Genomic DNA, 12,925 nt, shown 5'->3' on the forward strand with positions numbered 1-12,925 from the left:
TTTAGAGAGAAAAATTATGTTTCAATAGAAACTATAATACACACTTGTGGATATTAGATTCTAGTGCTATTAATATTCCTTGAGGTTTTGTTATTTCCTGAAAACTGGACTGGATCCTGAATTTTTCTAGTTTCCTCCAAAATCTGGCTATAACTCTCTAACATTTCCAGTCTTCTCACATCCTTTTGATTTGGAATCATCGAGAACTAAAACTGCCTTTTTTCTGAAATCCTGCAAACTGAAGCTAGATGGTTTGATATAAACTTCAGAGAAATTACCACAAAAAGCTCACATTTAAACAATCCTTGTGCCTGTTTCTGTATGAGTCTCTCAGAAAGCTCACCTGAACACCCAATGACATCATCAGAGACATTTCAAACTGCAAAAGATGCATGACACTGACATCTAGAAATCTTTTTGACTGACTGCCCTCTGGGCTCAGAAACTGGCTTATAATCTGCTCCAATCATTAACCATTGTTTTTTCTTTTGTTTCCATATAAATGCCTCTTATTAAAGGCCTGATTGTTTGTACCACAGGACTAGCTTTGGGAGCCCATCTGCATCACTGCCTCCTGAAATGAGATATAACTGTTTAACTGAACTGACCTCAGAACTAAGAAAATTATTCAGTGAAATGGAGGACTTTACTAACACTTTTTCTCTCTCTGCAGTCAGCAGCTCAGCTTTAATATGTGAGTCTTCCAGGTATGTTTCAGAGGAGGGAACTGTTGTGGCCCAGGGTAGGCTGTCCCAAAATGTGCTTCAGTGGCATATTGACTTTTTGAATTAAAGTTACTTAATAAATCTCTCATGTGAAAGGTGCACTCCTTGTATCTGGAGATAGAAGAACACCCTTAATAAGCTAGATATAAATTTTGGGGCCAAGAAGCTTGTATAAAAAACATTGTTACTTCTTTAATTCACTACCCCAATCCCAAACTCTATTTAGATGCTTCACTCATTGGGCACCCAAAACCTAAGTTTTTTTGTCCTATCAATTCCTCACAAATTTGTTTTTTGTTTTGTCTAAAAAGTATAAAAACTGTCTGCTCTGGCCACTTCTTAGTTCCCATTTTTATGAGGCCTCCACGCTCATGAATTAAAATTTTTCTTTTTCTCCTGTTAATCTGTCTTGTGTCAATGTGATTATTAGGTCAGCCACAAGAACTCAAGAGGGGTAGAAGCGAAACTTCCCCCTCCCTGACAATAGATCCCTACAATTAAGGAGAAATGAGGAGGAGATAATTATCTGCATAAGTCATATTTACAGCTGTTTTCTTTTACATATAAATCTCTGAGTCATAAATGTGAAAGTCATGGTGGACCTCAAGTTTCTTCACATTTATTATTCAAAAACACTAACTTTGACTAGAAATGACACGCCAGAGCAATTTTTGATCATTTTGAGGTGAAAACAAACGAACAAACAAGCCCCCTCCAAACATCCAGGATCTTTTTCTTTTTTCCCAGCACCAAACAGAAATTTATGGTAACTTAATTCACCATCTACAACTTGTTTGATAAGACGTAAAATGCCAGGTTAAGACTGGCATTTTCCTGACTTCATCCGAAAAAAAAGACCAAGGTTATGGATCTCTCTTCTTAACAGTAAACTGTCATATTTTAAGTACAATCATGTCTCCTGTTTCTAAAATATTCTCCACACACATGTTCCCTGAAAGTCTCTGAGTTGAATAGGAGAGATTCTCTTCCACAATTGGCTGTGAACAAAATATGAAATGATTGAGTTACTTTGTTAACTAAAGGGAAAAGATTAAACTGATAAGGGTCATCAAAATACTGAGACTTTTTTTTTATTGGAGTATAATTGCTTTACAATGGTGTGTTAGTTTCTGCTTTATAACAAAGTGAATCAGTTATACATGTACATATGTTCCCATATCTCTTCCCTCTTGCATCTCCCTCCCTCCCACCCCTCCAGGTGGTCAAAAAGCACCGAGCTGATATCCCTGTGCCATGCGGCTGCTTCCCACTAGCTATCTACCGTACGTTTGGTAGTGTATATATGTCCATGCCTCTCTCTCGCCCTGTCACAGCTCACCCTTCCCCCTCCCCATATCCTCAAGTCCGTTCTCCAGTAGGTCTGTGTCTTTATTGCTGTCTTACCCCTAGGTTCTTCATGACATTTTTTTTCTTAAATTCCATATATATGTGTTAGCATATGGTATTTGTCTTTTTCTTTCTGACTTACTTCACTCTGTAGGACAGACTCTAGGTCTATCCACCTCATTACAAATAGCTCAATTTCGTTTCTTTTTATGGCTGAGTAATATTCCATTGTATATATGTGCCACATCTTCTTTATCCATTCATCCGATGATGGACACTTAGGTTGTTTCCATCTCCGGGCTATTGTAAATAGAGCTGCAATGAACATTTTGGTACGTGACTCTTTTTGAATTTTGGTTTTCTCAGGGAATATGCCCAGTAGTGGGATTGCTGGGTCATATGGTAGTTCTATTTGTAGTTTTTTAAGGAACCTCCATACTGTTCTCTATAGTGGCTGAACCAATTCACATTCCCACCAGCAGTGCAAGAGTGTTCCCTTTTCTCCACACCCTCTCCAGCATTTATTGTTTCCAGATTTTTTGATGATGGCCATTCTGACTGGTGTGAGATGATATCTCATTGTAGTTTTGATTTGCATTTCTCTAATGATTAGTGATGTTGAGCATTCTTTCATGTGTTTGTTGGCAGTCTGTATATCTTCTTTGGAGAAATGTCTATTTAGGTCTTCTGCCTATTTTTGGATCGGGTTTTTTGTTTTTTTGTCATTGAACTGCATGAGCTGCTTGTAAATTTTGGAGATTAATCCTTTGTCAGTTGCTTCATATGCAAATATTTTCTCCCATTCTGAGGGTTGTCTTTTTGTCTTTTTTTATGGTTTCCTTTGCTGTGCAAAAGCTTTGAAGTTTCATTAGGTCCCATTTGTTTATTTTTGTTTTTATTTCCATTTCTCTAGGAAGTGGGTCAAAAAAGATCTTGCTGTGATTTATGTCATAGAGTGTTCTGCCTATGTTTTCCTCTAAGAGTTTGATAGTTTCTGGCCTTACATTTAGGTCTTTAATCCATTTTGAGCTTATTTTTGTGTATGGTGTTAGGGAGTGATCTAACCTCATACTTTTACATGTACCTGTCCAGTTTTCCCAGCACCACTTATTGAAGAGGCTGTCCTTTCTCCACTGTACATTCCTGCCTCCTTTATCAAAGATAAGGTGACCATATGTGCGTGAGTTTATCTCTGGGCTTTCTATCCTGTTCCATTGATAAAATACTGAGACATTTTAAAGAATCCTGAGAATGCAGAGCTTGCCTTTCAACCTCTCCAACTTCTTATATTTTGCAATAAGGGAGTGTCTCCCATCTTACTCAATTTCCTACCGACCCTTAACTACAGGAAAGTATTTGAAGGCAGTGGGAATATCATCTTCCAAATCGGCTGCATAGTGTAAAACAACAAAAATTCAACTGAGTAAATTCAAGAATCAAATTGGTTTTATTAAATGATTCATGAATCCGGCAGCACCCCATCTAGCAAATAGAAGGGAGCTCCTCTAAACTGTAAAAAAGGAAAGGTTTTTAAAGGTGGAAGGGCTGTGAGAAAAGGAAGTTATTAGCAAAGAATGCATTGTTTCAGGCAAGGTCACCCTCCTAAAGGGAACCAGAGGGCCTGTAGGGATTACCTCCCTCAGTGCCAACCAGCTAATTATAGGTTGACTGGTTAAAGGTTTCACTTCTGGGAAGGTGAGACTGCAATTAGGTTAGGTAATAAACTGGTTTGGTGATGGTGACGTGGGCTTAACACAAGTGACTCCATTTAGGGTATGTTGTTTCTTCTTAACAATAGAAATACCTCATCTCTTAATAGGCATTGTTATCCAAAGAGGATTTATGCAAAAGTGTTTTTTTTTTTTCTCCCATACCATTACTAAACTGAAATTAAAATCTCTTTATTGGTTGGAAAAAAAACCCCAACTTTAATTTTCTCATGAGTTAAAATTTCAGCCTTATCTATTGTTGAGATAATATGTATTTAATTTGGGGTTTCGGCCTTAGTCCCTTTTCTTTTTTTTCTAGATTTATTCACATATAATTGACATATTTATTTAAGGTGAACAACATGATGATTTGCTATACATATATATTGACAAATGATTACGACAATATGGGATTTCTTTTCTATAAAGTTCCATGAATGAACTTACTGATAAAGAGACTGATGACAATTGGAAAAATTACCAGGACATCGTGAATGAAAATGTGAAGAATTCATAATTTCAGAGCACACTTTGACAATTGGTACTGTCTCTTACTGAATGATTTATTTAAAAAAGTCATCTCAGGAGATTGGAATTAACAGATACACACTATATATAAAACAGATAACTAACAAAGACCTACTGTATAGCACAGGAAACTCTACTCAATATTCTGTAGTAACCTATATGGGAAAAGAATCTGAAAAATAATATATATATATATAACTGATTCACTTTGCTGTACACCTGAAACTAACACATTGCAAATCAGCTATACTCTAATACAAATAAATAAATAAATAATTCTGTTCACACACACCCCCCACCTCCCCGCCAAAAAGCCATCTCATTTCTTTTAGAATTGGTCAATTCTTCTCAAAGAGAAATATCACCTATCCCATTAGATTGCTGGGAAGTTTGGGGATATTTGGAAAGGCTTATGTAAAAGGTAACAAGGCAGAGCAGATATAATTATGTTCAATATCAATCCAAAGAGGAAGGCAAAATTTCATTTATGAGAAGGGAAAAAAGTCCCTGTCTTACTATAATTTATATTAGGGTTAAACTTACTATCAAGTTAGATTCATTATGAAATTTAAAGCGAACATACATGCCCTGATTTCAGCTGGCAAAGTCCTGAGTTAGCTAAAAGTGTTGGTTCCCCCAACGGGAGAGAACTGTTCAAGCGCATCTGTCAGAGCAGTGGGGGTGACTCAGAGACATAAGGTGAGCACACACTGTCCTCTGCTGGCACTTGCTCAAGCTTGCTCAGCTTCAAGCGGAGCTCAGCACTCAGCAAAGCAGGCCCTTGATGGGGTGCACTCCTGATTGTCTACCACATTCCCGTATCTTCACTGAGCTTGCAGAATGGCTCTTGGAGGGACTTCTTAAAATTAATCATAGGAACTTCCCTGGTGACGCAGTGGTTAAGAATCCGCCTGCCAATGCAGGGGACACTGGTTAGAACCCTCCGGGAAGATCCCACCTGCCGCAGAGCAACTAAACCCGTGCAACACAACTGCTGAGCCTGTGCTCTAGAGCCTGCGAGTCACAGCTACTGAGCCCGCGCACCACAAGCTGAAGTCCGTGCTCTGCACCAAAAGAAGCCATGGCAATGAGAAAACCCACGGGCAGCAATGAAGACCCAACGCAGCCAAAAATAATAAATAAATAAATAAATAAATAATCATAAGTTTAAGAATTTAAAAAAAGCTTAATTGTACCTAAGTTTTCAAAGATGACTTTTTGTCACATTCTAGAAATAATGATTAGAAGTTTTTTAATTGGAAAATTCTCTTTAGAATACAGGAAGAATTACCATGTTCCCTAGAAGTCAAATACTTTAAATAAATGTTGATATCATTTTGATGTGAATTCTAATTTCTTGAATTCCCCGACCTCGCCACTATAGGGTCAATTTTATATCTTGGTCCAAATGACTGTAGAGCCCCGTGTTGTCACAAAATGGCAATGGCAGCACTTACATCAGGGATGTCCCCCAGAGGCACCCAGCTCTTGTCTTACACCGTGGAGACACAGGAAGAAGAGTGCTGAGCTGGGTATCAGGATACTTACATCTAAAAATCTGTGTAACACTTAGGCTCTAATTTTTTTTTTAGAAGTGTGTAAAAGATGTATGTGAGAGACAGAGAGAAAAGAGAAAGAGAAAACTGATTATAGATTAAAAGATTTGGGATATGCTAGAAGCCTATAAAATAATCAAGCTCATTATATAAATATAATTAGGATAAACTCAGGTTTACTGATCAAACTGAGTAATAATTCTGAAAGGATACATTTCGCTAAATAAAAAAAAAATGGACTACTTCACCAGCAGATAGTGAACCTTTAAAACCTGAAGTAGTAAATCACAAAATATAAATTACTATTGAAATAATACAAGGGCTCTGTAACAGGTTTTAATGGTAGGGCTGGGGGACATTTTATTGAACTTTAACCTACAGACAGAATACTGCACAAATCGTAATTGTGCAGCTCAAGGATTTTCTACAAACTGACCTTATACGTATAAACAGCAGCTGATCAGGACACAGAACATTGCCAATGCCCAGAAGCCTTTCTCATGCCCTTTTCTAAGCACTGCACCCCCTACACAAGGAAAACTACCATCCTGACTTCCAACAGCATGATTAGTTTTGTTCATTTGCATATTTTATGTAAATGAAGTCATCTAATATGTATTCTACTGCATCTGACTCAACACTGTTTGTGAGAGTTATCTTCCTAGTTGCTCTAGCTGTAGTTCATTCTTCTCACTGCTGTATACTCCACTGTGCAAACGCACAAGAATTTATCTATTTTCTGTTGATGAGCATTTGGGAAGTCTCAAGTTTGGTCTATCATAAACTGTGTTTCTTTGAACATTCTTGTGTATGTCTTCTGTTGAACATATGAACACGTTTCTCTTAGGTGTATACCCAAAATGGAACTGTTGGTATGTTTAAGCTCATTAGGCAATGACAAATAGTTTTCCAAAGCAGTTGTGCCAGTTCGCACCCCTATAAGCAGTGTATGAGAGTTCCAGCCACTCCATATCCATGCCAGTACTTGGTATTTTCTATTTTTGTTTTAGCCATTCTGGTGGGTGTAGCTGATTTGTATTTATTCTAGTTTGCTTTTCAAGGCCTTAACCTGTATCTAATCTTATCATAATTTATCCCAGAACAAATTATGTTGCCCACATTCCTCAGATGTACCACACTTACTCTCACCTCCATCCCTCTACTCGTTATAGAAGACTGTTTAGGCCTGTCCAAGCGCCACTATTTTCCAAATCCCAATTTTTAGTGCACCTCTTCAATAAAGAACTCCTACAAGTTCAATGTGAACTAGAAAGTTTACCTGTTTCGTACGTATATCAGATTGCGAGTTGTAGGTCCTGGGAGATAGAATAACATTTGTTTAGCTGTGATGTCATATTTCAGTTCAGTTGTGGATGTTTCTTAGCCACTGTGGTCCTCTTTTGTCAGTCCTGACAAAACGAAATTTAGTCATTAATTTATTGAGCATATGCTATATGTGAGGCTAGAATATTCAAGGGTGAACAAGACTCATGGAATTTCTTCTTGTAGGGGAAACCTCCAAACCCCCATAATAATTCTCAAAGGGTTTCATGAAATAAAGGTCATACACTAGAACCAAAAAATTAAAAATATCCAATATGTTAAGGTGCCGTATTTTGGGGTAGCGTGTCCTGAACCCCATCACAATGTTCTAGGCACTGAGCTCCATTCTTCATGCTATTTTCAGGTTAGAAATGTCTATCTAGCAGGGGAACTATTTTAATTAAATAATGTCTAATGTAGAAGTGTAACTATTTAAATGCTGCAAAGAAATTTCACAGAGTCCGATGAGAGAGTATAATAAGGAAATCTGGTCTCTAGGACCAGGAAAGGCCCATTTAATAATGAAAAAGATGTAGAATACAGAATAATTGTTTTTAAAGTTAAAGTATATACATGCCATATTGAATGAGGCTATGAGTTTTCTAAGTAGGGTTTGAATTTGTAATTAGTATATAAAACGAATTAGTGATTTTCTTAAGCATCTTTGTTTTTATAAATAGCACAGAACTTAGGTTTTGCTCGTTTACAGTGGTTAAAATTTTCAAATGACTGGTTATAATATTCCAACATTTGGCAGTGACTTGGAAGTTTTCAATTTTTACAGAAATAGATGACATGGTCTTTGACAACTCCATGATAAATATTGGTGAGAGGAAATGTTTTACCTGTTTGTTGGGTTTTCATCAGGAACTGAAACATAGAATCATGTAGAACAGCCCATCTCAACATGCTTCACTTAAGTAACCCAAATGTCACTTACCCACTTTCCTTCTCTCTCAGTTGTTAAAGCTCATCATTACCTTCCTTCTTAAAAGACTTTGTGTACAAGAGAATATCTCTTGTATTACTTCTCAGACAACTATCGTTAGGAGTAACCATTTACTGGAAGATGAATCAATACTAGCACAAGAGGTACACTAATTGTTAAAAGAAAGAAAGGGTAGAAAATTCAGCTAATTAAACCATTTGGTAAGCAAAGTCAGGAATGCTAAGAGCTTATTTTTATAATTTCTAAGCATAAATAACTGTGCACTACATTTACAAATAATTTTTTGTTCATTTTTTCCCTTTAACTGCATATTTTACTCGAGATAGAATGAGATTTAATGTAATATTCCGAAGAAATATATATGTCGCTAAAAATTACTAAAGAAAGATAATTACACAATCCTCAGGCCCTACTTTTAACTAAATAAAGATTCAGATATCTTTTAACTTTTAAACATCACATAATTAAATAGGACTAATCCAGCTCAAGATTCAACTTGGGAATTTAAGTTTGAATTTCCTGACTCTATTGATTACCTTTGAACTATCTGGTTATTGCCTTCAGGATTTTTAATTTCCCATTTGTAATCAAATTGTTCTGTAATCACATCTGGTTCTTGACTGACTTTTCCCTTTTTTGAAGGTTCTTCTGAGAAGAACAGTGATCTCTCTCCCTTTCCCCATCATATAATAATTTTTTTTATTGTTGAGAATTTTAAATTGAGATATAATTGACATATAACATTATATTCATTTCAGATGTACAACATAATGATTCGATATTTGTATATATTGTGAAATGACCACCACAAGAATAGGTAACATTCGTCACTATAGTTAACAAATTTTTTTTTTCTTGTGATGAGAACTTTTAAGATCTATTCTCTTAGCAACTTTCAGGTATGTAGTACAGTATTCCTAACTATAGTTGCCATGCTGTACATTATATGCCCATGACTTTGTTATTTCATAACCGGAAGTTTGTACCTTTTGACCACTTTCACCCATTTTACTCACCCCCACCCTCTTCTTACCGTGGGAATTATTACAACCCGAAGAGGAGATGTGGAGTGAAATAAACTACCAAGGGTAAAACATCTATTCCAGGTATCTTTACTGGTATAGCCTGACTTTATTTAATGATAATGAAGATTGTATTATATATAGTACCATGTGATAATTTTCCTGTATCTATGGTATGAAAGTTTAGAGAAAACTGTTAAAACCCACAGTTGTAACAAGCCTTGAAATATGTATAGTTGGAACACCAAAAATCATTTTGGTTCAACAACTTAGGATCAGAATACACAGGTTTTAATGATCTAAATAAATAGTTGAGATATTTACCTGACGTAATTGTGACTACTTAAGCTGTTTTAGAATGTTTTGGGCTGAAGTTTTTCTTTTTTTCCTATAGGAACAATGGGAATATTAAAAGATTATTAGAAAATGAAATTGCTTCACACACAAATAACATTTCTAGTATAAAATCTGAGAATTACGGTATTGATGGAACTTAGTCAAAATCACTCAGAGTTCTTGCAAAAGCAAAGATATTGAACCAAATAATCTGGTTGCTTTGTCACTGGAACAATTATTTTCAAAGTTTAGTCCAAGGAGTTTTAGATTTTGTAGGTATTGAAGACAAAGCTGTGCAGTTTTCTGTCTGCGAATACTGCTATGAGGCCATGCAATGTTTATAGTTCCTATGGTAAGAATAAGGTACTTTCAAGGAATAAAATAAAATAGGAGAGGGGAAAAAAGGGAAAGAAAGAAAGAGGAAAAGGGAGTAAGGGAAACCACAAAAAAAAGGAAGGTGAGATAAAAGGAGAGTAGGGTTTTAAAAAAACTGTTCAGCTATTCCTAAATAGGACTTTTTTATTTCTAAAATATATATATATATGACCATTTCAACAGGATTACAAAAGACAGAAAAGAGTCAAATATAAAAATAAAACTGGAAGAAAAAAAAAGAAGAGGGAATAACTTGTTATCCAAGTTTTAAAACGGTAGGTTATATAAAATATATATTTTTAAAAATATTTATTTATTTGGCTGTGTCAGGTCTTAGTCGTGGCACATGGGATCTTTGTTGCTGCGTGCAGGATCTTTAGTTGCAGCACGTGGGATCTAGTTCCCTGACCAGGAACCGAACCCGGGCCCCCTGCATTGGGAGTGCAGAGTCTTAGCCACTGGACCACCAAGGAAGTCCCATACAAAATATTCTTGAACTACCTGACTGGATAGGAAAGGAATTATGACAACCATCTGGTAAATGCATTCTCGAGTTAAATTTCAATAAAATGTAGCACCTAAGAACAACTTTGGTAATTTCAAAGATGATGTTAAATTAGGGAGCATTCTCTAACACAGCAGTCCCAAACCTTTTTGGCACCAGGGACCGGTTTTGTGGAAGACAATTTTTCCATGGATGGGGTTGTGGGGCGTGGGTTTGGGATGATTCAAGAGCATTACATTTATTGTGCACTTTATTTCTATTACTATTACATTGTAATATATAATGAAATAATTATACAACTCACCATAATGCAGAATCAGTGGGAGCCCTGAGCTTGTTTTCACTTGCCACTTACTGATAGGGTTTTGATATGTCTGCAAGCAATTGATTTATTATGGTCTCTGTGCAGTCAAACCTCTCTGCTAATGATAATCTGTATTTGCAGCCGCTCCCCAGCACTAGCATCACTGCCTCAGCTCCACCTCAGAACATCAGGCATTAGATCCTTATAAGGAGCGTGCAACCTAGATCCCTCGCATGTGCAGTTCACAGTAGGGTTTGTGCTCCTATGAGAATCTAATGCCGCAGTTGATCTGACAGGAGGCGGAGCTCAGGTGGTAATGCGAGTAATGGGGAGCGGCTATAAATACAGATGAAGCTTCACTTGCTCGTCTGCCACTCACCTCCTGCTGTGCGGCCTGCTTCCTAACAGGCCACGGACTGCTACTGGTCCGTGGCCTGCAGGATGGGGACCCCTGCTCTAACACACAGCATGTGGCCTTTCCATCATCCTGCTTACTTCTGTGAAGACAGTAGCTTGACTAGTTGTCTTGAGTTTGATGCTGTGGCTCTCACAGGCCTGTCAGATTGTTTGATGAATTTGGAGGGTGTTTGACTCCCAGTGTTCAGTGTAAAGCTTGTTCCATTCCCAAGGACCTGTGAAGCAAATCTTGCTGCAAATCTCAACAGAATAATACTGCTGTGCAGGCTGTTTTAGTTATTTTACAGTCTTATCTTCCTAGAGCAGAATTCCTGGAATACACTGCTATTATCTTAGCTTGGTCTCAGTATTGTTTAAACTGGGGACAGGAAATTTGTTTCAGTTTTCAATTCTGTGTCGGGTTCATGGTTATTCATTTAATTAATCTTCTTTAAAGGTGCACATATGTTATATACTTTTTATATGGACAATATATTTCAAAATAATTTTTCTCTAGGAAAGCACTTGTACTTGAACATTCCTTAAGACGTTTCTAGACTGAAAACTGATAAGCCATGTCTTTAACAAGCCCAACAAACCATTACCCCTTTAATTATAAATGGTTTGCTCTTCCTTAGGTTGGGCATAAGGTAAAGTAGCCTCTGTGTTGAGAGCAGTTTTCCAACTAATGTGGGGCCCCATGGTAAAAAGGTTCCAAGAGTAATGAGATAGTTTTCTTTAGCCCTACAGGCCAAACATCTCTGACTAGTTGTCAGCAGCCAGAATCATCCTCCTTTCGTTTACCAAAATGCTGTTTAAATAGCTTTTTCTACATATTCCACAATATATAAAAGATTGGGAATCACTGGTTTAGGGAACTATGTTTTGTGGAAAATGGCATCTCTTAAACATTAGAATCACATGACATCTTTTAATCACTAGAATCCATTGACCCAATGGAACAATCACATTATGAGAAACACACAGAAATGAAGATCCCCTTCATTCAAAATAACATATTTGTTTACTTCCGAGTAAGCAGAGATGAATTCCAGTAAGTTAAGTGAAGCTCTAATAGAAAGCTACTCTAGGTCTTTCTTCTTTTTTTTTTTTTTGCGGTACGCGGGCCTCTCACTGTTGTGGCCTCTCCCGTTGCGGAGCACAGGCTCCGGACGCGCAGGCTCAGCAGTCATGGCTCACAGGCCCAGCCGCTTCGCGGCATGTGGGATCTTCCCGGACCGGGGCACAAACCCGTGTCCCCTGCATTGGCAGGCGGACTCTCAACCACTGCGCCACCAGGGAAGCCCTACTCTAGGTCTTAGAGTTAGTGCTTTGAAGTTGCTTTAAATAAAAAAGCTTATGTTTTCTAAAGACACTCAGAAACAAGGGAATTCTAAGTCTATTAAACAATTGCATTCTAGGTAATTATTCCAAACCATTTCATTTATTTTTCTGCTGAAATACATTTTTTCCCCTTTCACCAGTGATGAGAACCACCCAAACCGAAAACAACAAATATTTGTACAAAATTCCATCTTGCCTTATTAGTAGAGACTTCAATAATTGCTATTTTGCATCTTTAAACTTTAATGTAAGTATAAAATTATGAATTAAAAAATGTAAATATAAAATTATGAATTATAAAATTTGTTCTTATTTTAACCAAGCCATAAAATTTACAACTAATTTGAAAGATGTAAACCTTGAATTCTTTTCTCCTCAAGGTAAGGCTTTGGGAAGTCAAGAAGAAAAAGAATTTGGAGAAACCACTGATCAAAGTAAGTAAATAGGTTATTGTACATTTGTTCACAACATCTAGGAGACAATGAATTCATATTAAGAAAATTATA

General features: G+C 36.8%; 1 protein-coding gene across 1 annotated transcript in view; it reads right to left on the bottom strand.

Annotated features, from left to right (window-relative positions):
• SLC35A3 (solute carrier family 35 member A3) overlaps positions 1-7,227 on the bottom strand; it is a 71,044-nt gene extending 63,817 nt beyond the window's left edge. Inside the window, exon 1 of the mRNA XM_082833515.1 lies at positions 7,145-7,227. The gene's annotated coding sequence lies outside the window, so the exon portion shown is untranslated. The remainder of the gene's footprint in view (positions 1-7,144) is intronic.
• Positions 7,228-12,925: the final 5,698 nt, after the last annotated feature.

The sequence above is a fragment of the Leucopleurus acutus genome (genome assembly GCF_964270905.1).
Source record: "Leucopleurus acutus genome assembly, chromosome: 2".
NCBI classification, from domain to species: Eukaryota; Metazoa; Chordata; class Mammalia; order Artiodactyla; family Delphinidae; genus Leucopleurus; species Leucopleurus acutus.